The 20,934-nt window shown below is 47.1% G+C and overlaps 1 protein-coding gene across 2 annotated transcripts in view; it reads right to left on the bottom strand.

Moving 5' to 3' along the window:
- Positions 1-17,909, bottom strand: part of DUSP16 (dual specificity phosphatase 16) — a 68,990-nt gene extending 51,081 nt beyond the window's left edge. The window contains exon 1 of one of the 2 annotated variants that reach the window (XM_064142293.1): positions 17,753-17,909. The gene's annotated coding sequence lies outside the window, so the exon portion shown is untranslated. Of the gene's footprint in view, positions 1-17,467; positions 17,628-17,752 lie in introns of those variants that run through there. The other variant, XM_064142292.1, reaches the window with a different exon arrangement.
- Between the last annotated feature and the right edge of the window lie 3,025 nt (positions 17,910-20,934).

The raw sequence follows: 20,934 nt of genomic DNA, 5'->3' as shown, positions 1-20,934 counted from the left end.
GACCTTCAGAGGTCCCTTCCAACTCAGACCATTCTATGATCTTCAAGCAGTGGTTCCCAGACAGATCAGTGAATGGCCTGGGTGCTGACCATAGAATCAACCAGGTTGGAAGAGACCTCCAAGATCATCCAGTCCAACCTATCAACCAGCCCTGTCCAGTCAACTAGACGATGGCACTAAGTGCCTCATCCAGTCTTTTTCCTGAACACCTCCAAGGATAGCAACTCCACCATCTCCCTGGGCAGCCCATTCCAATGGCAAATCACTCTGTCAAGAACTTCCTCCTAACATCCAGTCTAGACCTCCACTGTCACAACTTCAGACTGTGTCCTCTTGCTCTGTTGTTGGTTGCCTGGCAGCAACAGAATCTTCAGCACATGTCTACTTGGACTAAACCACAGCCATATCCAAACTTCTTTAGAGGAACAACTGACAACAAGTAAACAATGACATCAAGAAAATGACAGGACAAGAGGCAATGGCTTCAAACTAGAGAACAGCAGATTTAGATTGGATATTAGGAACAAGTTCTGCACCATGAGGATAATGGAACACTGGAACAGGTTGTCCAGGGAGGTGGTTTGAGCTCTGTCCCTGGTGATATTCAAGGTGAGGCTTGACAGGGCTCTGGGCAACCTGATCCAGCTGACAGCAGAGGGGGTTGGCCTAGATGAGCTTTCAAGGTCCCTTCCATCTCAGACCACTCTATGATTCTATGGTTTACCACCTTAGAACTCACGTTTCTTTTCAGGAAGAAATGACCACAGAGCACCAGCTTAACTAATAATCTAAATATGAGTACCTTTACTATTTTTAAGGCACAATTAAATAATTCTGGAGCCTTTCACAGACTGTCTGTCCATTCAATAAAGCTAAAGGCAATTTCCATGGCGCTCCACCTAACACTCACTCTTTTTAAACATTTAAATACATTGAAGTTTTGCCATGAGAAAGCTTTTTTGCAGAGTTCCATGCCTGAACCCAGCAATTAGATTACCAATAGTTTCAGACACAGACAAACTTGGAAAAAAACATCTCTAGAGTGCTGATAGCCCTACTAGGAATGGTATGTTGCACCCACTATGACAGAAGCATTCCAGACTTCAAAGAGGTGTGGTTAGTAGGTCAAGAGATGTTCTTCTCCCCCTCTGCCCTGGTGAGGCCACACCTAGAATACTGTGTCCAGTGCTGGACCCCTCAGTTCAAGAAGGGCTTCAGGTGACTGCTTGAAAGAGTCCAACACAGAACCACAAAGGTGCCGAAGGCAGTGGAACACCTCCCTGTGCGGACAGGCTGAGGGAGCTGGGGCTTGGAGCTTGGAGCAGAGGAGCCTGAGGGCTGCCCTCATTCATGTTAATAAAGATGTGCTGGGAGGACAGAGCCAGGCTCTGCTCAGGCATGTCCAATGACAGGACAAGGGGCAATGGATGTTGTGATGCTAGGAAGGGAGCATCCAACGTGCCACCATCAGGTTACTATGACAGGAATCTTCCAACTGTCTGGCAACAATGAAGGAAACCTTACAATTAAAACATTATGAGGGAGAAAAGCAACTCTGGGCCATGGAAGTTTCACAGGTTTCAACTACACTATAAAGAACAGGAGGTTAACCTTGCTGAAAGGTCTGGTTATTTTATTAACCTATTTATATTAGTATCACGATCAACTATGTTTTGATTTTAATTTCTGAATCCAGAGGAGAGTTATAAAACTATAAACATTGCTCAAGTGTTTGAGGTTGGCAGCCACACCAAGAGAGAAATGAACTTGTGGCATTCCACACCAACATTTCAGTGAAACCCCAGCATTACATCTTAGCACCTGGCTGGCATTTTAAAGACACAGTCAGATTTGAAAGTTCAGTGAGAAACTTTTCTGAGTCCTTGGAGCTTTGGGATTCCTAATAAAAATACCTTGAAAGCAAATCTCAGTTGAACACGGGTATGTGCTACACCACTAAGTTCATGTGCACTGCTTCACTGAGTTCACAGAGAACAAAGTTGCTAACAGTGATCAAAGGGATGTGTCCCACTGGAGCAAACCCAAGCGGGGACTGTCAGGATGTAAACCCATACTTCTTGACACCAGGCCTTGCCTTAAGATTGCTGTCTCCCAATTTACTTCTCAAGGTCGTCCAGGCCAACCTCCCTTGTCATCAGCAGGGACATCCTTCACTAGAGCAGGCTGCTCAGAGCCCTGTCCAGCCTCACCTTGAAGATCTCCAGGGATACGACCTCAACTACTTCCCTGGGCAACCTCTTCCAGTGTTCCACCACCCTCATACTAGAGAACTTGTTCCTCACATCCAATCTCAATCTGCTCTGCTCTGATTTCAAACCATTGCCCTTGGCCTCTCACTGCAGGCCTGTGCTCCGCAGCCTTCTTGGAGCCCCCTTCAGGTACTGGCAGGTTACTCTCAGGTCTGCCTGGAGCCTTCTCTTCTCCAGGCTGAACAATCTCAGCTCCCTCTGCCTGTCTCCATAGCAGAGGTGCTCCAATACCCTTTTGGTGGCCCTCCTCTGGACCCACTCCATCAGATTAAGATACGGCCAGGCCAAAAGATCCTCACCTCAAGAAGAGAGAGGAAATTAAGAGCTGGATGTTTAGCTTCCAGCTGAGTCTGAAAGTTGTGGAAGGTATACATAGCACTTCACAAGGAAAGGGAACAGGAAGCCAGGGAAGAAAAGAGTCATTATGTTCAAATGGTAACATTTTCATGAGGTTACATAGGCCAAATGAGCATATCCCAGAAAAATGTGAATCCAAGCACGGGTGAAAAACCAGAAAGCAGAATATGTGAGAGCAGATAGGAAGAGAAAAAAAAAAAGGGGGGGGAAGCCTTAAAAGACCAAAGTCTATTAGATGGGAAAATATATCATAAGAAGAAGAAAAATTGCAAGAAATGGTGAAAAAGAAAGAAGGCTGCAATTAAATTGGATACTAGCAACCAGATAATGCAACCAGATACTAAGAGCTGAGAAAGCAAAAAGAGGTTTCTTTGCAAGAGCCTCTCCCACACAGGATGCTGGCAAAAGTTAAGTTTAAGATGGACTAAGATGATCTACTGTCAGGAGTGACCTATTGAAGAAAAGAAAACAAGAGAAATTGATCAACACTAAGCCAAGATTTATTAGGGAATTAAAGAATGTAAGGGCTGATCAGAAAAGAGAAATAGGGAATGCTTCTTAAAGCTGTGCTAGCACAGGTACACAGTGTTTGTAAAATATGCTGGAAAGGGAAGGGGGGGGAGATTGAACAAAAGGGAAAAAGTACTTTTTAAAAGGGAGAAAAAAATTTAAATCAGTGAACTTCAGTTCTAGAAAAACTTATTTCAAACCAGCCACATAGAGACTCTGTCAGGCTTGGTGATCATCACAGAGCAGCAGACAGAAGAAATCTGGAGGGGATACAGCAGCAGCCTTTGCTACCCACCTCCAACCTGTCATGAGATCTACCTGTGTGTTTTTGAGCACTGGTTAAAGGAACTTTCTGTAGATTGCTATAGGCTGTCTAAAAGTTCCACAGAATCTAAGCGTGAAGAATGCCACTTTGACAGCCACATGCACACAGCCATGCCCTGCCACTGGGGAGATGAGAAAGAAACCTCAGAGAAGTAGTAGAGGGGGAAAAAAGGGCAAATGGATGCCGCTGTTGACAGGAACAACATTGGCCAATATTATTGGTGAGGAAGGGGATAAGAAGAACCCTTCACCTGGGTCAGGTGAGGACAGCACTGGGAGAGGAAGAAGGGACAAATGGACAGCAAGGAATTTGGGTCAGCTACAAGGAAAGACTGGGTGAGGCCATTAAGCATGATGGGTCCTACTCCATGCACCTCCAAGATCAAGATCTGCAGCTTGCCCAGGTGAATGGTGTTTGAGACAACCACAAACCCTGGTTCTCAAGTACTCAATCAGTTGGGCTTGCTGATTCTGAGGGTCTTTTCCAACCTGATTGTTTCTGTGATTCTGTAAATACTGGTGGATATCCAAGATCAAGTGAAACTGGAAGAGAAACTGGAGATGAAGAAGTTCTTGACAGTGAAGGTGGGAAGACACTAGAACAAGCTGCCCAGGGAGGCTGTGGACACCCCCTCCCTGGAGGCGTCCAAGGCCAGACTGCATAAGGCCTTGAGCAACATGGGCTAGTGGAAGATGTCCCTGCCCATGGCAGAGGGCTGGGAACTAGATAATATTTAAGGTCCCTTTGAACCCAAACCACTCTATGAAGCTATGAATCCTCAGTTATATGAACTACAAATGAAAATACAGAGTCAGAATGGTGAAATGCAGAACCCAATCATTTTTAACCATCTTCAGGAGCTATTTTCTAGATGCACAGGAGCATTTACTGCTATGAAGCCATCCTAAGGTACTCCTTTCCCTCTACTTCTTAGATCTTGTCATTACACTTCATTTCAATGGCCTGTCAAATGGCTTTTCCTCATGCACAGAGTAAAACACTACTATAAGCTTAGTTTTACTAGCCAAAGTGGAATGATTCCATCCTGTTGTCTGTGTCTTCTGTGATTTAAAAGGTTCCTTTTTATGTGCAACTAACACAGAAATTCTCTCTCCCTTTTAAAAAACATTTCTCATCTCTCTTGGCTCAACTTTCTTTTTTCTTTCCTCCTTTATATAGCACATCCAGGTATAATTTTCCATCTGACCAACACCTCTTATTTTCCATTATTGCCTCTTCTTTATCTCTTTCCAGTTCTTTTCCTTACACTCATCTCCCTTTTCTAGTATTTTCATCATGACAGATGCTAACTCTAAAACTATGCAGCTTTTGAGGGTGGACATACTGTTTGCACCCTCAGCTGGAGAAAGCGATAAGCCTGACTGTTTTTCCACTGCAGTGCCATTTAATCACATTCTGAGATAAAGCAGAAGTATCACAGCTCTGCCCACAGACATGAGAATTGCAAGTTGACTATTTCAACACAAATCAGGGCAGATACTGCAGAATTCCACAGCCAAGGACGCCTGCTTTGCTGAAAGAGGTGTTTCTACGTTAGGGTTTTAATTCCTTTACTTTCATCAGGTCCCAAAGCAGCTGATCTACTCGATGCCCATCCCACTCCACCTGCCCAAAAAAGTAATCACAGAATGGTTTGGGTTGAAAGGTAAACCAAATGTCATCTAGTCAAACCCTGCTGCAGTCAGCAGAGACATTCTCCACTAGAGCAGGTTGCTCAGAGCCTTGCCCAGACTCACCTTGAGCAGTTCCAGGGATGTGGCCTCAACTACTTCCCTCGGCAACCTCTTGCAGTGTTCCACCACTCTCATGCTAAAGAACTTGTTCCTCACATCCAGTCTCAATCTGCTCTGCTCATTTCAAACCATTGCCCTCCTCCTGTCACTGCAGGCTTTTGCACGCAGTCCCTCTGCAGCCTGCTTGGAGCCCCCTTCAGGTACTGGCAGGCTACTCTGAGGTCTGTCTGGAGCCTTCTCTTCTCCAGGCTGAACAACCCCAGCTCCCTCAGCCTGTCCTCATAGTAGAGCTGCTCCAGCCTCTTGATTATTTTGGTGGCCTCCTCTGGACCTGCTCCATCAGCTTCCTGTCCTTCCTGTGTTGAGGGCTCCGGAGCTGGACAAAGCACTTCAGGTGAGGTCTCCCCAGAGCAGAGGAGCAGAATCCCATCTCTCCATCTCTGGCCATGCTGCTTTGGATGCAGCTCAGGCTGCCATTGGCTTTCTGGGCTGCAAGTGCTTACTGATGGCTCCTGTCCAGCTTCTCCTCCACCAGCACCCCCAAGTCCTTTCTCACAGGGCTGCTCTCAATCTCATTCTCCCTCAGCCTGTGTTGGCATCTAATGCTATTTTCTACCAATAGGTAGACCTGTCCAGCTGTGCTTTGATGTGTAACAATTGACATTTGAAGGGGAGAGACCTTTCAAGGAGGAAGTCCTGCTTGTAGGTTTTCCCTTTGCTAATATAAATAGAGAAACATGAGGTAAATAAATGATAAACAGCTAGGTAAGAATAATGTTTGTACTGCAAAGCAGTACCACCAGCCAAATATGAAAGCATTGAGTAGAAATACCTTACTTTGGTGGATACAAGATTATATTTGTAGTTGTATTTTCTAAGTCAGTCAAGCAAAGACACATTAAGAATGTGCTGCATTGGATATACATTCCAGTATTAGGCAGGTTCCAGGTCAAGGAAGGCACAATAAATTATTTTTTCCTTCCTTGAGACCTATGACATCTCTTACATACTTTAAAGTGTTTTGTTTTAACCCAAAACTGAACTGCAGACCACTCATGTTAATACTGAGGTGTAACTACTGCTGAACAAGTACACACACACACACACACACACACAAACTTAGATGTTCAACATCCCTCCCAAGTTAATCCATAACATAAATTCTTGGTTTTGAACTATTCAAAGACTTAAATCAACAGCATCTTGACATTTTTTACTGAATTATCCAGCAAGCCATGCAAGCCATTTTTATTGCCAAAGTACACAGACTCTTTAAGGAAAAAGGAAGGAAAAAAAAAGAGGAAAAAAAAAGAGGGAAAACCACCAGCAGCAGCCTTTAAAAACTCCCAAAACAAACACTGTGTCTCTCTAATCTAGCAATTGCTAAGTGTCCTTGCATTCAGCTTTTTTTGAGTGCCTGCCACTAAGCAGCACATAGGAACAGATAGTCCCAAAGCTTCCTGAAAGGACAAGACCTGAAGCTTTAAACTGGACCAGTCCCCCCTCCCAACCCACCCACCTCCCCTATTGCATTACCTCCTTACTGCTGACTGCAAGAGAAGACAAAGTCAGTGCTTTGTAAAGAACATTCTGCCTATTTCAATGTGAAATCTTGAAAATGCTCACCACAGCTCAGAGAGATCAGATGATCACTGGTGGAACCCTCTCAAAATTCTGTAACTAAAAGAAAAAGAGTGTAGAAGAGCAGCTGTATTTTCACTTAGCTATGCAGACATTTCATAGCCACTTTGCCATACTGGCTTATGTCTGGGGCTCTGAATAAAAATAGCTAATGTGCTTGCTTGCTTGGTGTGCCACTAAATAAAGTGCACAAAGTTGTTGCCAGGACTGCTTTTACCCATGAAAGGCAATGGTCATTAATAGCCTGTATTTGCAGAGGGCAGTCAGAGGGGACAGTGTGCCTGAGCTTCCTGCACAGCTCTCTATAGGCTTAACCACACATGAGGCAGCAGGGAGAAGACACTGACATGTTTCCTTGATCCAGCACAGGTCACACCTCCAGGAGAGTTGGCAAATCAAACAAGCCTTAGCTAAAGAAAAAAGATTCAAGTCCTGTAAACTTGAGGGGGCAGAACTGTAGCACCACTAAGGCTGTAAAAGACCTTTAAGATTGAGTTCAACCATAATCCAACTACCATGACCACTAAACCATCTCCCGAAGCACCACACCTACAGCTTCTTAACACCTCCAGGAATGGTGACTCCACTACCTTCCTGGGCAGCCTGTTCCAAGCCCTCCCAACTCTCTTGTTAAAGAAGTTTTTCCCTGTGTCCAAACTAAACCTCCCCTGGCACAACTCAAACTCATTTCCTCTCATCCTGTTGCCGGTTACTTGGGAGAAGAGACCAACACCAGCCTCACTCCAACTTCCTTTCAGGTAGCTGTAGACAGCAATAAGATCTCCCCTTAGTCTTCTTTTCTCCACACTCAACAACCCCAGCTCCCTCAGCTGCTCCTCATGTGGCATGGCCTCCAAACTCCTTCCTAGCCTCAAAAGATGTCTCATGGCAAGAGTATCCTAGGGAAAAAACACAGTGCTGTTACTAGTTAGTGTTAGTATTCTTACACTCTGTTTTGCTGTCACAAGCAGCATCTTGGATATTGGCACTTTTATTACTATTATTTTTACAACCATTTTGTGCTTCAAGGAATTAACTTCCTGCTATATTTTGTGGGGAAGCAGGTAACAAATCAGCTGCTCATCCAGTCATGACTGAGCTGAATAAACAGATTTGGAAGTCAGGAACAAGTTCTGCATCATGAGGGTAGTAGAACACTGGAATAGTTTGCCCAGGGAAGTGGATGGGGCCCCATCCCTGGAGATATTCAAGGTGAGGCTCGACAGGGTTCTGAGCAACCTGATCTAGTTGAGGATGTCCCTGCTTACTGCAGACGTGGTTGGACTAGATGACCTTTCGAGATCCCTTTCAACCAGACCATTCACCTTCAAGCACATCCACCTGGAAATCCCAGCAGACAGGCAAAGTGAGCCACACTGAGGAAAAAGGCTTTGGCAACTAGATGGTATCCAAACATGGACACACTAAGAAGCAAAATGGAGAATTGAGGTGACAGCATGCTCACAATGTGTCAACCATGAGAATGTCATGGGGCCTGACAAGATCCACCCGTGGGTCCTGATGAAACTGGCAGATGAAGTTGCTAAACCACTGTCCATCATATTTGAAAGGTCATGGCAGAGTGGTGAAGTTCCTGGTGACTGGAAGAGGGCAAGCATAAGGCCCAGCTTCAAGAAGGGAACTACAGACCAGTCAGTCTCACCTCTGTGCCTGGCAAGATCATGGAGCAGATCCTCCTGAAGACTCTGCTAAGGCTGAAGGCTGAGTCTGAAGACTTTGCTAAAGAAATCAAAGCAGAGGTGATTGGTGGTAACCAGCAATGGCTTCACCAAGGGCAAATCATGCCTGGCAAATTTAGTGCCTTTTTATGATGGACTCACAGCAACAGTGGACAAGGGAAGGGCAACTGACGTCATCTACCTGGACCTGAGTAAGGCTTTTGGCTCTGTCCCACATGACATCCTGGGCACTGAACTGGAAAGACACAGACTGGATGGGTGGAGCACTGCTGGATAAGGAATTGGCTGGATGGTGGCAGTCAGAGAGTGGTGATCAAGGGCACAGTGTCCCCGTGGAGACCAGAGCCAAGTGGCATCCCTTAGGGGTCAGTGCTGGCACCAGTAGTGTTTAACATCTTTGTCAGTAATATGGACAGAGGGATCAGTGCACCCTCAGCAAGTGTGCAGGTGACACCAAGCTGTGTGGTACAGTCGACTTGCTAGAGGGCAGGGATCTATCCAGAGGGACCTGGACAGGCTGGAGAGGTGTGCCCAGGCCAACTTCATGACATTCAACAAGGCCAAGTGTAAGGTCCTGCACCTAAGTTGGTGCAATCCCAAGCACAGATCCAGGCTGGGTGGTGAATGGCTGAGACCAGCCCTGAGGAAAAGGACCTGGGGGTCTGGGGTGATGAAAAGCTCAATATGAGCCTGCAGTGTGAGTGCAGCCCAGACAGCAACTGTGTACTGGGCTGCAGCAAGAGCAGTGTGGCCAGCAGGGCAAGGGAGAGGATTATGCCCTTTTACTCTGTTCTCATCAGAGCCCACCTGGAGTCCTGTGCGCAGTTCTGGAGCCCCCAACACAAAAAAGACATTGAGCTGTTGGAGCCAGTCCAGAGGAGGGCCACGAAGATGATTTGAGAGCTGGAGCAGCTCTGCTATGAGGACAGGCTACAAAAGTTGGAGGTCTTCAGCCTGGAGAACAGAAGGCTTCAAGGAGACCTTACAGTGGCCTTCCAGTATCTGAAGGGGACCTACAGGAAGGCTGGGGAGGGACTATTGACAAGGTCTTGTAATGACAGGACAAGGAGTAATGGGTTTAAACTGACAGAGGGGAGATTCAAACTAGATGCTAGGAAAGGGTTCTTTACAGTGAGGGTGGTGAGACACTGGAACAGGTTGCCCGGAGAGGTTGTGGATGCTCCCTCCCTGGAGGTGTTCAAGGGCAGGCTGGATGAGGCCTTGGGCAACCTGTTCTAGTGGGAGGTGTCCCTGCCTATGGCAGAGGGTTGGAACTGAATGACCTTTGAGGTCCCTTCCAACCTAAACCATTCTATGATAAGTCAAGGATTTTCACCAGCTGGGCAAGACAGCTCATTCCACATACTAAGGAAATATCTCATCAGACATATTCAGATTAAATGGAAATGAAAGTTAACATTGAATTGTATGAAAATAACATTCATGTAAAACCAAAATAAAAAAAGGGAGATAATGAGGAACAAACAAGGCAGCAGAGGAAGCTTTGTTAATTTGTCTAAATACACCCTAATTATGTCTCCCACTAGCTAGGAGAACATGAACTTGGGCTGCCCAGGGAGGTGGTGGAGTCACCATCCCTGGAGGTGTTCAAAAAAAGACTAGCTGAGGCACTTAGTGCCATGGTCTAGTTGACTGGATAGGGCTGGGGAATAGGTTGGACTGGATGATCTTGGAGGTCTCTTCCAGCCTGGTTGATTCCATGATTCTATGATGGTTGTCCATTTGCCTTCACCTGCTGTGTCTTTCTCAGCTATGGAACTATGAACCTGTAGGTTAGTAGTTCTTGATTGCCTCTTCTCAGTAAGGTTTCAGTGTATTCTGTGTAAAGTTTGAGAGCTTAGTAGAGTGGGAGAAAGGGGAACTACTCAGGTCTGCTGCTATGAGAAAAGCCTTGTCATCAATGCAGAACTCGAGCTATGGGAAATGAGATATTCAGAGTCTATCCTCAATTCGGAGCGCACCAGCCTTGCACTCAAGGACTTGGGACAAAGAAAATCCTACTGAAGTGGTGACACTATCTGTCTGCTGCTAATCTGGATTCAGTCCAGTGCACACCTTCAGACTTACTGGTACCTAAAACATGTTAACTCAATGCCCTAAGATTCCTGCTCTAATTGTTTTCTGCAATATGCTTTGTCCTGGCTTAAGAACTGGCAATGCTTTAGGAATCCTTCTTGAGACCAAGATGAAGTTTGTTCTCTTTGTCTCCCAAGTATTCCTAGTAAGAGGCCTCTACCTCAATTCTCCTCTTTTACCAAGGTACTTTTGAGTAAGATGAGGCTAGAAGAGAGACGTGTAACAAAGTTCCAACTCTCTTCCCTCACAGTTTTCCAGAGCTCAAACAGCCTCCCATAAAACTATCAGGGATAGCGGAGCTGCAAAGGAAGAGAAAACACTGAGTCCCAAGCATAAATTGTACAGAAGGAAGGTAGGAAATTCCAATACTTGAGCAGGTTTCCATCTGCAACAAAATCATTGAGGGAACTGTAGAGGTGATAAGTGCTCTATCTATTCTAACCAGCTTCGATGCAAGTGGAAAGTAACCTCATGCTTGTTCTCTTGGAAAGCATTCTTCATGCTTATGACCCACCTCTGAACCCAAGGCTTGTTTCAATAGCAAGATGGCCTCCTGAGAGCATCTAAACCTGCCCTGGCACAATTTCAGGCCATTTCCTCTCCTTCTATCACCTGAGACTACAGAGCAATGAGGTCTCCCCTCAGCCTCCTCCTCTCCAGACTAAACAACCCCAGTTCTCTCAGCTGCTCTTCACCAGCCCTGTTCTCCAGACCCTCCATGGGTGCCAAAGCCCTTCTCTGGACCTGCTCCAGCCCCTCGGTGTCCTTGGAGTGAGGGCCACAAAACTGAAGCCATTATTTGAGGTGTGGCCTTACCAGTGCCCAGCAGAGGAGCACAGTCACTTCCCTACTCCTGCTGGGCACAGATGAGATCCTCCATCTCTTTGCAGGGAGGTAGGGGAGGAACTCTTCCTACCTGAGCCTTAGCACTCAGGACAGTGCATAAAAGACCTTATGGAAGAAAACAATGACATATACTCTCAACTAACAAAAGCTTCTGCACACCACCACTTCTGTGTCTTTATTTGCTGAATAACTGACAGAAGTTTGTAACTTAGGCTGGAGACTAAACATAAGCAAAGATTTACCTGAGGAAGTCAGCGCAAGGAATTGATTTTACTTTCTGAGAAACAGGATGAAAACTTTTTTTGCACAGGGCAAACTTAGTTCCAAGAACACACCAAGGAGAAGCTGCATAGGTGACCTGCAATGTATGGCTCATATTGTGACCAAGAAAGAGCAGAGATAACTGACTTCCTCTCAAAGAAAGATCTTGTTTCAGCAGTTCCTTTCACATATTCACACAGCACAAACATTACAGCAGAGAAAAGCAACAGCAGAGTATCTGGAGAAGGTCTGGGTCAGAAGAGATCGTTCTGCATCCCCACAGCCCCATGAGAAACCTCTAAAAACTGAGGGAACACTCCTTTCCCTCCCTCCTAGCCTGTCCAATTATTAATTTGGTGGTTTGGTTGGTGTTGGTTTTTTTTCTAGCTGCCAGAGCATTTCGTAGGGACACAAGCTGGAAAGCTGCCAGTCTTCCCAGAGCCAAGTCCGAGTAGGTCAGTCTTGGCTCAGCAGCAGACCACATAGCACAGCAAAAGGAAACACAAGGCCTTGAACTCCTGCCCATCTTTCCTCTCGCCCTACGCACACACACACACACACACACCCTGGACTCAACTCTTCTTTGATCGCTGAGGAGCAGTAATTCACTGGTGGCCAACACCATCTCCACTGGAGACTCTGGCAGCTGCCAACAGACCCCAGCCATGAGTAAATCAAGAACTGCTCAGATTAATATTATGCAAATACAGTAGTTGCCAAACTTTACCATTAATGTGCATTTTTTGCTTGCTTCAGGTGTCATGGGAAGTTACAAAGTAACTGGAATGGAGAGTTCTTAGCTGGAGCTGCCAAACTAATACCAATATGAAAGATCAGGTTCAGTGAAGAGAAGTAGTGATACAAACTTCCCTGTTCCCTGTCTTCAGACAGCAGCAATGCTGTGGCATTAGGGGACAGCTCTACCTCTAGCCTTCCACCAGAAACAGCTCAGTCTCCATTAGCTTTGGTATCAGGGTGCTGATACTATGACACTAGTGATAAGGAAAACTCTGAGGATAGGGTACTTACTAACGACTAGTAGCTAGCTTCAAGTTAGTGCTCATGAACTGGAGGTGTTCTGCCTGGAGAATGCTCCACGCAGACCTAAGAGCAGCCTTCCAGTGTCTGAAGTGGGCTACCAGAAGGCTGCAGAGGGACTGTCTGCAAAGGCTTGCAGACAGGACAAGGGGCACCGGTTTGAAATGAGAGAAGAGCAAAATTAGACTGGATGTTAGGAACAAGTTCTGCACCATGGGGATAGTGGAACACTGGAAAAGGTTGCCCAGGGAGGGAGTTGAGGCCCCATCCCAGGAGATACTCAAAGAGAGACTGGACAAAGCTCCAAGTGACCTGATCTAGTGGAGGATGTCCCTGGTGACTGCAGGAAGCTTAAAACCACAGAATCACAGAAACATCCAGGTTGGAAAAGACCCTCAGGATCACCAAGTCAAACCTGTAACCTTACTCTACAAGATTCACTGTAAACCATATCCCTAAGCACCACATTCAAACGACCCTTAAACACACCCAGGGTCGGTGACGCAAGCATCTCCCTGGGCAGCTCATGCCAGTGCCTGACCACTCTCTCCGTGAAAAACTCTTTCCTAATAACTAATCTAAACCTACCCAGTCTCAGCTTGAGGCCATTCCCACTTGTTCTGTCTCCAATTATCTGTGAGAAGAGGGTTGGACTAGATGACCTTTGGGGGTCCCTTCCAACCCAAACCATTCTGAGATTCTATGCCACCGCCATGCAAATGCCTCCTGGTCTTCAGCTAATTGCTGGCTTTAGTCCAGGTAAACATCCTGATACATATCACCAGACCAGCCATCACCTATGGGTTTTGATTCATCAGAAAGGAGAGGCCACATCTGTATTTGACAGCCCTATAGAATGATGCAGTCCCCTTTGTTTATGAAGGAGGACACCAAATAAACCAGAGAAATACCACAAATGCTGACACAAAACATACTGATACTTAAAACATTCTACAGAAACCCTCTGTGATACTGTGCTAAACCTGCAAACCATCCCTACGGAATTGTAGGGAAAGTGAAGGTAACATTTGACACATCAGGGACACTGCTATTTCCCTATCACACAGAAAAGCAGCTTCTTGATCATTCTCCCTAAATACCATGGACACACACAACCATTCACAAAACACTTCAAGAAGCATTCAGTTCTTTGATCAGCCTCCAACAAATCTGTAGAGGCAGATTCACAGGATTTGCAGGCAACAGACCTGTGTCCTGGGCTGTATCAACAGAACTGTGACTGGCAGGACAAGGCAGGTGATTCTGCCCCTCTGCTCTGCTGAGACCCCACCAGAAGTACTGCAGCCAGTTCTGGCGTCCCCAGCATAAGAAGGACATGGAGCTTCTGGAGAAGATACAGAAGAAGCTACAAAGATGAGCAGAGGGCTGGAGAACCTCCCCTGTGGGGACAGGCTGAGAGAGTTGGCGTTGTTCAGCCCAGAGAAAGCTCTGGGGAGACCTAAAAGCAGTCTTCCAGTACCTGAAGAGAGCCTACAAGAAAGCTGGGAACGGACTTTTTACAAGGGCTGGTAGTAATAGGATGAGAGGGAATGGATTGAAGCTTGAGGAGGGAAGACTTATACTGGAAATAAGGAAGAAACTCTTTCCAGCGAGGGTAGTGAGACACAGGAACAGGTTGCTCAGAGAGGCTGCGGATGCCCCCTCTCTGCAGGTGTTCAAAGCCAAGCTGAATGAGGTCTTGAGCAACCTGGTCTAGTGGAAGGTGTCCCTGCCCATGCCAGTGGGCTTGGGACTAGATGACCTTCAAGGTCTCTTCCAACAAAAAACATTCCATGAATATGAATCTACTAATATCTTCCTGAGAGGCGAAGCAGAAATGAAAAAGGAACAGATGTGCAAATCCTTCTACATTACATCCTTTGACAGTAACTACTCTATGCCACCTGGCTTTAAGGACTGTCAGCACTTGAAGATGATCCATGCTGCCTTCCTAATTGCTGAAAGAAAGAAAGAAAGAAAGAAAGAAAGAAAGAAAGAAAGAAAGAAAGAAAGAAAGAAAGAAAGAAAGAAAGAAAGAAAGAAAGAAAGAAAGAAAGAAAGAAAGAAAGAAAGAAAGCCTAGAAAATTCAACAGCCACACTACTAAGTGAAAGCTACCACCCTGCCTCCTTGTTCTTGAAGATAAAAAAACCCAAACTTCAGCTGTCCTTACTGTATTTTGCAAACTGTGAATATTTCTGCACAGGTCTGAAGATTAAGTCATCAGACTTTGAAAAGACAGGTGCCTGAGCAAGGCCCTCACCTTGCACAATGCAAAGTTTGCTTGAAGGCCAATGTAAGTAACAGAAATCAATGGCTAATCTGCCTACCCAGTACTTTCTGTGGCTATCTAGAGTCACAGAACATTAGAGGTTGGAAAGGACCTCCAGAGATCATTAAGCCAAACTCTCCTGCCAGAGCAGGATCACCCAGGGCAGATCACACAGGAACACATCCAGGTCGACTTTGAAAGTCTCCAGGGAACCCCACTGTGCCCTCTGAGAGCTCCCTAAGGCCTACATGAAGAACTTGTCCTACAGGTAGTAGAGTGGCTGACCCGTCCCACCATTCAGTCCCCAGGAACTCCACATGACATCACTCGCCCTGTCTCCAGTTGCTGTGCAAGTAGAGAGACACAGGACACCCAGGGCAGAGTTATTTTGCCAAGGAAGGTGCACACGGCCCACGGCAGATATAAGCACAACACCTCCCAGGGCCTGAGGGCTGCTGCAGACCCAAAGGAGCCAGGGTTGGCTTGGGAGCCAGGACTGCTAGGGAAATCCATTTAACACATTCCTGCACGGCTACTGCCGGTCCCGTTCCTATGGACAGTTGAAGCTATTCTGGCTAAAAGCAAACATCCTTGCCAAGCTAGTTGCCTTCACTGAAAGAGGAGTAGGCATTTTACAGAAACAAAGATGAATTGAGCTCACTTTCTTCTACAGAAGTTTTGCTGGTGTGATTTTGTTTCATTTTATCTGCTTAGTCAGCTGACAAAACCAGAGCAGGAATGAATGTATTTTTGTATCTTTATACAACATGTTGCAATTTCAAATGCTTCCTTGGATTTTCTGGCCCTTTATTAAACTGTACAGCATTTCTGCAGCTGCCACCTCTAATTAGCACTGGAACTGGCACCTTCTCTCTTGCTTTTACTTATTTGTTCATTTTAAAAGAGACTTTGAAACTGTGCCTTAAGAGATAGTGAAGCACTACTGTATCAAATAAGCGTAAGGACCAGACTGTATCTCACCTGACTTTTTAAATAGGTATTAATGAGCATACTCAGCACATGCAGGATTTTTATTTTTTCTTGAATAACCACTGTTCTTTGTATCTTTTCTCAGTAAATATTAAAGCTAAAAATACCTGTACATGCTCCCTGCTGCACACTTCTTTCACATTCAAATGGAAACCAGCACAACCAACCGTGATGAATGCTTCGACCTCCAGTGGGAAGTGGGGTGAACACCCTAAGAAGTTAAAACTTACTGGTTTTCCCTCTCCTCTCAAAACACAAGAGTTTAAACCAAATCCTGCTCTGTGTCTACCAAACCACATGCTTCCAGGAATAGCTTCCATCTTAAAGCAAGGACTGCAAAAATTAATTTGGAGTTTTGGTTGGGGTTTCTTCTTTTCAAGAACCCCCTAAACACACATATCCTTACAAAGAAAATCAGTTCAATCCGCTCTTAGCTTTCTGCCCCAGCACAGATCTATTTATTCTACAGGGTATATACACAGAGTGTTTGAACAAAAAAAAATAGTTAGTCATAGGTCAGACAATGCAGCTCACTACGACTACACCCTTCGCTTGAAGGAAAACCCAAAGATTGATTCTGTTTTGCTTCAGCAGGTTGAAACGACAATGAAATAAAGTAATTTCTCCTGCCTCCACTCTTGTAAAGAGAACAGCTTCCCATCTGACTGCTACCTAAATGTTTTCTGGCGCTTGAAAAAGTCAGTCATTGGTCAGGCTTTGCAAGCAGGCGCATCCCATACACCTTTCTCTGGCACGCAATGGTGCACGCTCAACTCCTCATCCCTGCTGCTTCTACAGGGGAAAAAAAGCATTAAGCCAGGAGAGCATCTGTCAGGCCACATCCTGGCATGAGCCACGGAGCTGTGAGTTTACAGGACCCCAATACCAGGTTAACAATTTGCAATCTGCTTCACTCCTGGACTCCATGGCAGCCCTCCATTTTGTCAACCGCCTCAATTTAAATGTTTTCCAAGTTGAAGGCAGAACTTGCAACGTTTCTTCAGGAGCATCCTCGAGCATTTTACGCGGTAGAAAGCCTCTTCCGAGCCAACACTGTTTCCCCAAAGTTTAGTACCGCAAACGCGCACGCCAAAGCTGATCAGCAGCCTCCCCAGACATCCCCTGCGGACGGTTTCGGGGCGCGCTGAAGCAGCCAGCGGTTTCCTTCTCACCCCTTCCACCGGCGACCTGCCTCCTCTCACCCGCACCGAAGGCTCCCGCCTCTCTCTCCTCTCCCCTGCCTTTAGCAGGAGAGGCAGGTGTACACCGGGAGGTGAGCCACGAAGGGACGACGAGAAGGCAGGAGCCGCGGCGGGCAGCAGGCTGCCGGCCGGCCGCAGCAGGTAGGGGACGCGCGGTGGGAGCCGCCGGTGCCGTACCCTCCTCCCTCTCGCCCCCCATCCTTACCACCTGCGGAGGCGGCCGGAGCCTGCCCGGGCCGGGGCAGAGACCTGTCGGCTGCGGGCGCTCTCCTCCGGAGGTGAGGGGGCGGCGGGGAAGGACATGCGGCAGGAGGGAGGGAGGCAGGGAGGAAGGGCTCCCGCCGCCCGCCTCTCCCTCACCTCCCTCCTCCTCCTCCCCGCCCAGCCCGGCCCAGCTCAGAACCCCCCCGCACCCCTCGACCCCCTGTCCGCGCTGGCTACCACGGGCCGGTCCCAGACGAGGAGTTCCAGAGCTCCTGCCGGCACTTACGGTTTAAGTCCCTGACTGTCTTGTCTGTCTGTCTATCCCCCTCCGCGGGCATAAAAGTTGCTGCCACCGGCCTCTCCGCTGCCGCTTGGAACAACTTTGTCTCCTTCCAGCAGCTGGGAAAGTTCTTTTTGCCTCCTTCTTCAGTTAAAAAAAAAAAAAAAATATAAAAAAAAGGACAACCCCAAACACCCATAAAAAAAAAAGAAAAGAAAGAAAAAAGCCAACCCAAACCCCAGCAACTCAAAAAAAAAAAACCAAAAAACCCAGAAAAACTGTATTGGCTGTTTTGGGTTGTTTTTTTTTTTTAAGAGGAGGAAGAGTGAAGGTGGGAGGGCAGAGAAGAAGAAAAAGGAAACATTTGGAGCTTTTTTTTTTTTCCCCTCCTCTTCTCCTCCCCCCCGCCAAGATGGCTTGAGAAAACTAAAAGGGGACAGTGATGGAGGGGCGTGGGGCTGCGACACGGCACCGAAAAGCTAAGGAAGAGGGGACAAGGAGGTTTGGGGGTGGGTTTGTGTGTATGTGTGTGTGTTTGTTTGGTTTAAGCCTTCGGTTCCCAGAAGAACCCAAATGCTTAACAAACAAGCGGGCAGAGCAGGGAGGCAGAAGGAAGGCAACGAGCGAGAGAAGAGTTTTGCTGGTCAGTAAACTTGAAGCTGCTGGGATGAGGTCATTGGTGTAAAAATAAAACGATGGCGTCATTTGAAACCAATCCCAGTGAATTAACTCACCCGGGGGGTGAAGGTGGGGGAAGAGGGAAGCAGGAGAAAGGGAGGAGCGGGGACAGAGGATCCCTGCGAAGAGACGGAGGCAGCAGCCGCCGCGCAAGCCGGGCGGCGATGGCGGTAGGGGCACCGTGGCTGGCACAGGGAGGGGGGCACACGCGGCCGCTGACCCCGACCTCCGCTGCAGCCGCCGAGCCGGCCCCTGGGAGGCGCCGGGGCCGCGGAGCGGTTCAAACGAGGCGGGGCCGCAGACCTTCACCGCCCCTCGGCCCGCTGGGAAGGCTTGCTGGGCACGGCCTGCCCTGGCCCCTCGGCACTTGTGTCTGCTGAGCTGGCTCTACAGGGGCCCGTGCCGCCTTAGGGTCCCCTTCTGCCGTGGCGCCGGGGCCTGCGCCGGTTCCTCTCGACCAGTCGGGCGCGGTGCTGTGAGCCTCGCACGGCTGCCGTGGCGAGTCCTGTCCTTCAGCAACCTCATGTCGCCGCTCCCGTGGTCCAGCCATGTTCTGCTCAGCACTGCCAGCTAAAGAAAACTTAGGTCTCACAGCGAAGGCGTAAACGCTACTCTCTCCATTCACAAAACAACGCTGGGCAGGGTGGTGGAGAACCATTACCGTGTGAAGGTGTCGCGTCCTCGATGTTAATGCTGATGTGAGCTGTTGGCTGCGTGGCACATTGAGGGCTTTTGTCCTTCAAATTGCCTCATGAGCTAATCCATGCATTTTTAAAGTCTAAACCAAATGAGGATGGTGAAAATGAAGATAACAGAAATGCAAATATTTTTGTCGAACACGTACCTGTCCTGGCCAGTACCGATGTTTACTAGGAAGTCACATCCTTTGAAAGTTTAACAGAACCACAGAATTAACCAGGTTAGAAAAGACCTTAAGAGTCCAACCGTTCACCAGCACCTTCTAATTAACTAAACCATGGCACTAAGTGCCTCATCCAGTCTCCTGTTAAACACCTGCAGAGATGGTAAGTCTCCCTGGGCAGCCCGTTAACTGATGAGTCCTTAAGTATTCCTTCTCTAGGTAACATCAGAATATTCTGCAGCCCTCCCCCTCAGGGGCATCGCCTCCTTAGGCATTGTCCCTAAGAGGGTCCTGCTGGAATTGCTAGGTATGCAGGACAGCTTACACAGCAAAATTCAGACGCCAGCCAATTGCTTTTGAATCCCTGCACCATGCCACAGACCTTAGACGACAGGATGAGAAAGAGACGTGGGTCCCTATGCTCTTGATGGCTACCTTTGCAGACAGAGTGCCTCGGGAAAGGCTGATGGCTATCACGGTAGAAGTTTGTGTGGTCTGTGTTTCAAGAAGCAGGCAAATAATGCAATGGTGGACTCTGTCCTGACAAAACTGAACAAGAACCATCTTGATTAAGGGTCTGATGTTAAGGAGTTGCAAAGTGTCTCTTTTGAGGAATCCTTGTTTGCAATTGTAGTGAACAGTTACTCTGCAAGAAGAGTGTAGAGCCAGCAGAGAGAGAAGTTCCAAGCAAGCCTGCCTGCAGCAGGCAGTGACAAAAAAAAGCTCAAAAGCAGTGAAGAAATTATGCTAAAGCCATTTACAGCAATCCAGTCACTATTTTGTGTGTGTTGGTCTTGCAGTTTTGCCTTTTTGTTTCAGGTCATCAGTGTCCCTGGGGATACCTTTCACAACCCTCACAAGTGCCCACAGTGTTGAAAGTCTGCACAGTTAACTGCTGCTTAAATGGAGCTAGGCCCTGACCCATTTTGCCGGCTGGGATCAGAGAGTATGCCAGAGGAAGTGGAGGTGACAGCCCATGCCCCTGCTTATTCAGGCTGGAGCAGTCCGGGAACAAGTAGTTCCAGCATGGTTATCCTCACAAAGAGAAGTGAGGAGCAGTGGAGAGGGGGAGCATGGCAAGGAGGAAAGACATTTCAGTTCTCTCTTCCCTCGTGCTGCCTCAGCTCAGTGACACCTTACATAACTCTGCTTTGTTGGGGGTTTTCTGGTTTAATTATATGTAACTGGGAGACTGAAAATGTTGCCTTACTGTACAGCTGTAAGACTGAAAAAGCAGTTGTGATCTTTTTTGAAGTGCTTTTATTTTTAGCTGAAAAAAAAGGATATGTAGAGAAGCCTCTAGGACTGCAAGCCAAAGCTTTTCCAATACAGAGTTAGAATATTTATCTTATTTTAATGTAATAGAAGATGCAACTAAGCCACAGTGAGATCACAATTAACTCCTGCAGGCCAAAGTTCTCACTAAGAATAACTTTTTATTTTCAGCTGAGCTTGAGCTGAGAATCTGCTCTGGGTGAGCAGTAGATAGTGAAACTGTTCGTGTTTGTTGCTAACCTGAAGACACAAACAGAAGAAGTCTGGAGGACTCAGACACAGCAACATCTGACCCTGCTTTATGGACATAAGCAGCCACGTCCTTTACCTCCTGCTCACAGCGGGTGAAGTGTGCGTGTCCTGGCAGCTGACA

Source organism: Pogoniulus pusillus, chromosome 4 (genome assembly GCF_015220805.1).
Source record: "Pogoniulus pusillus isolate bPogPus1 chromosome 4, bPogPus1.pri, whole genome shotgun sequence".
NCBI lineage: Eukaryota > Metazoa > Chordata > Aves > Piciformes > Lybiidae > Pogoniulus > Pogoniulus pusillus.
This window is presented reverse-complemented; position numbering and strand designations above follow the sequence as displayed.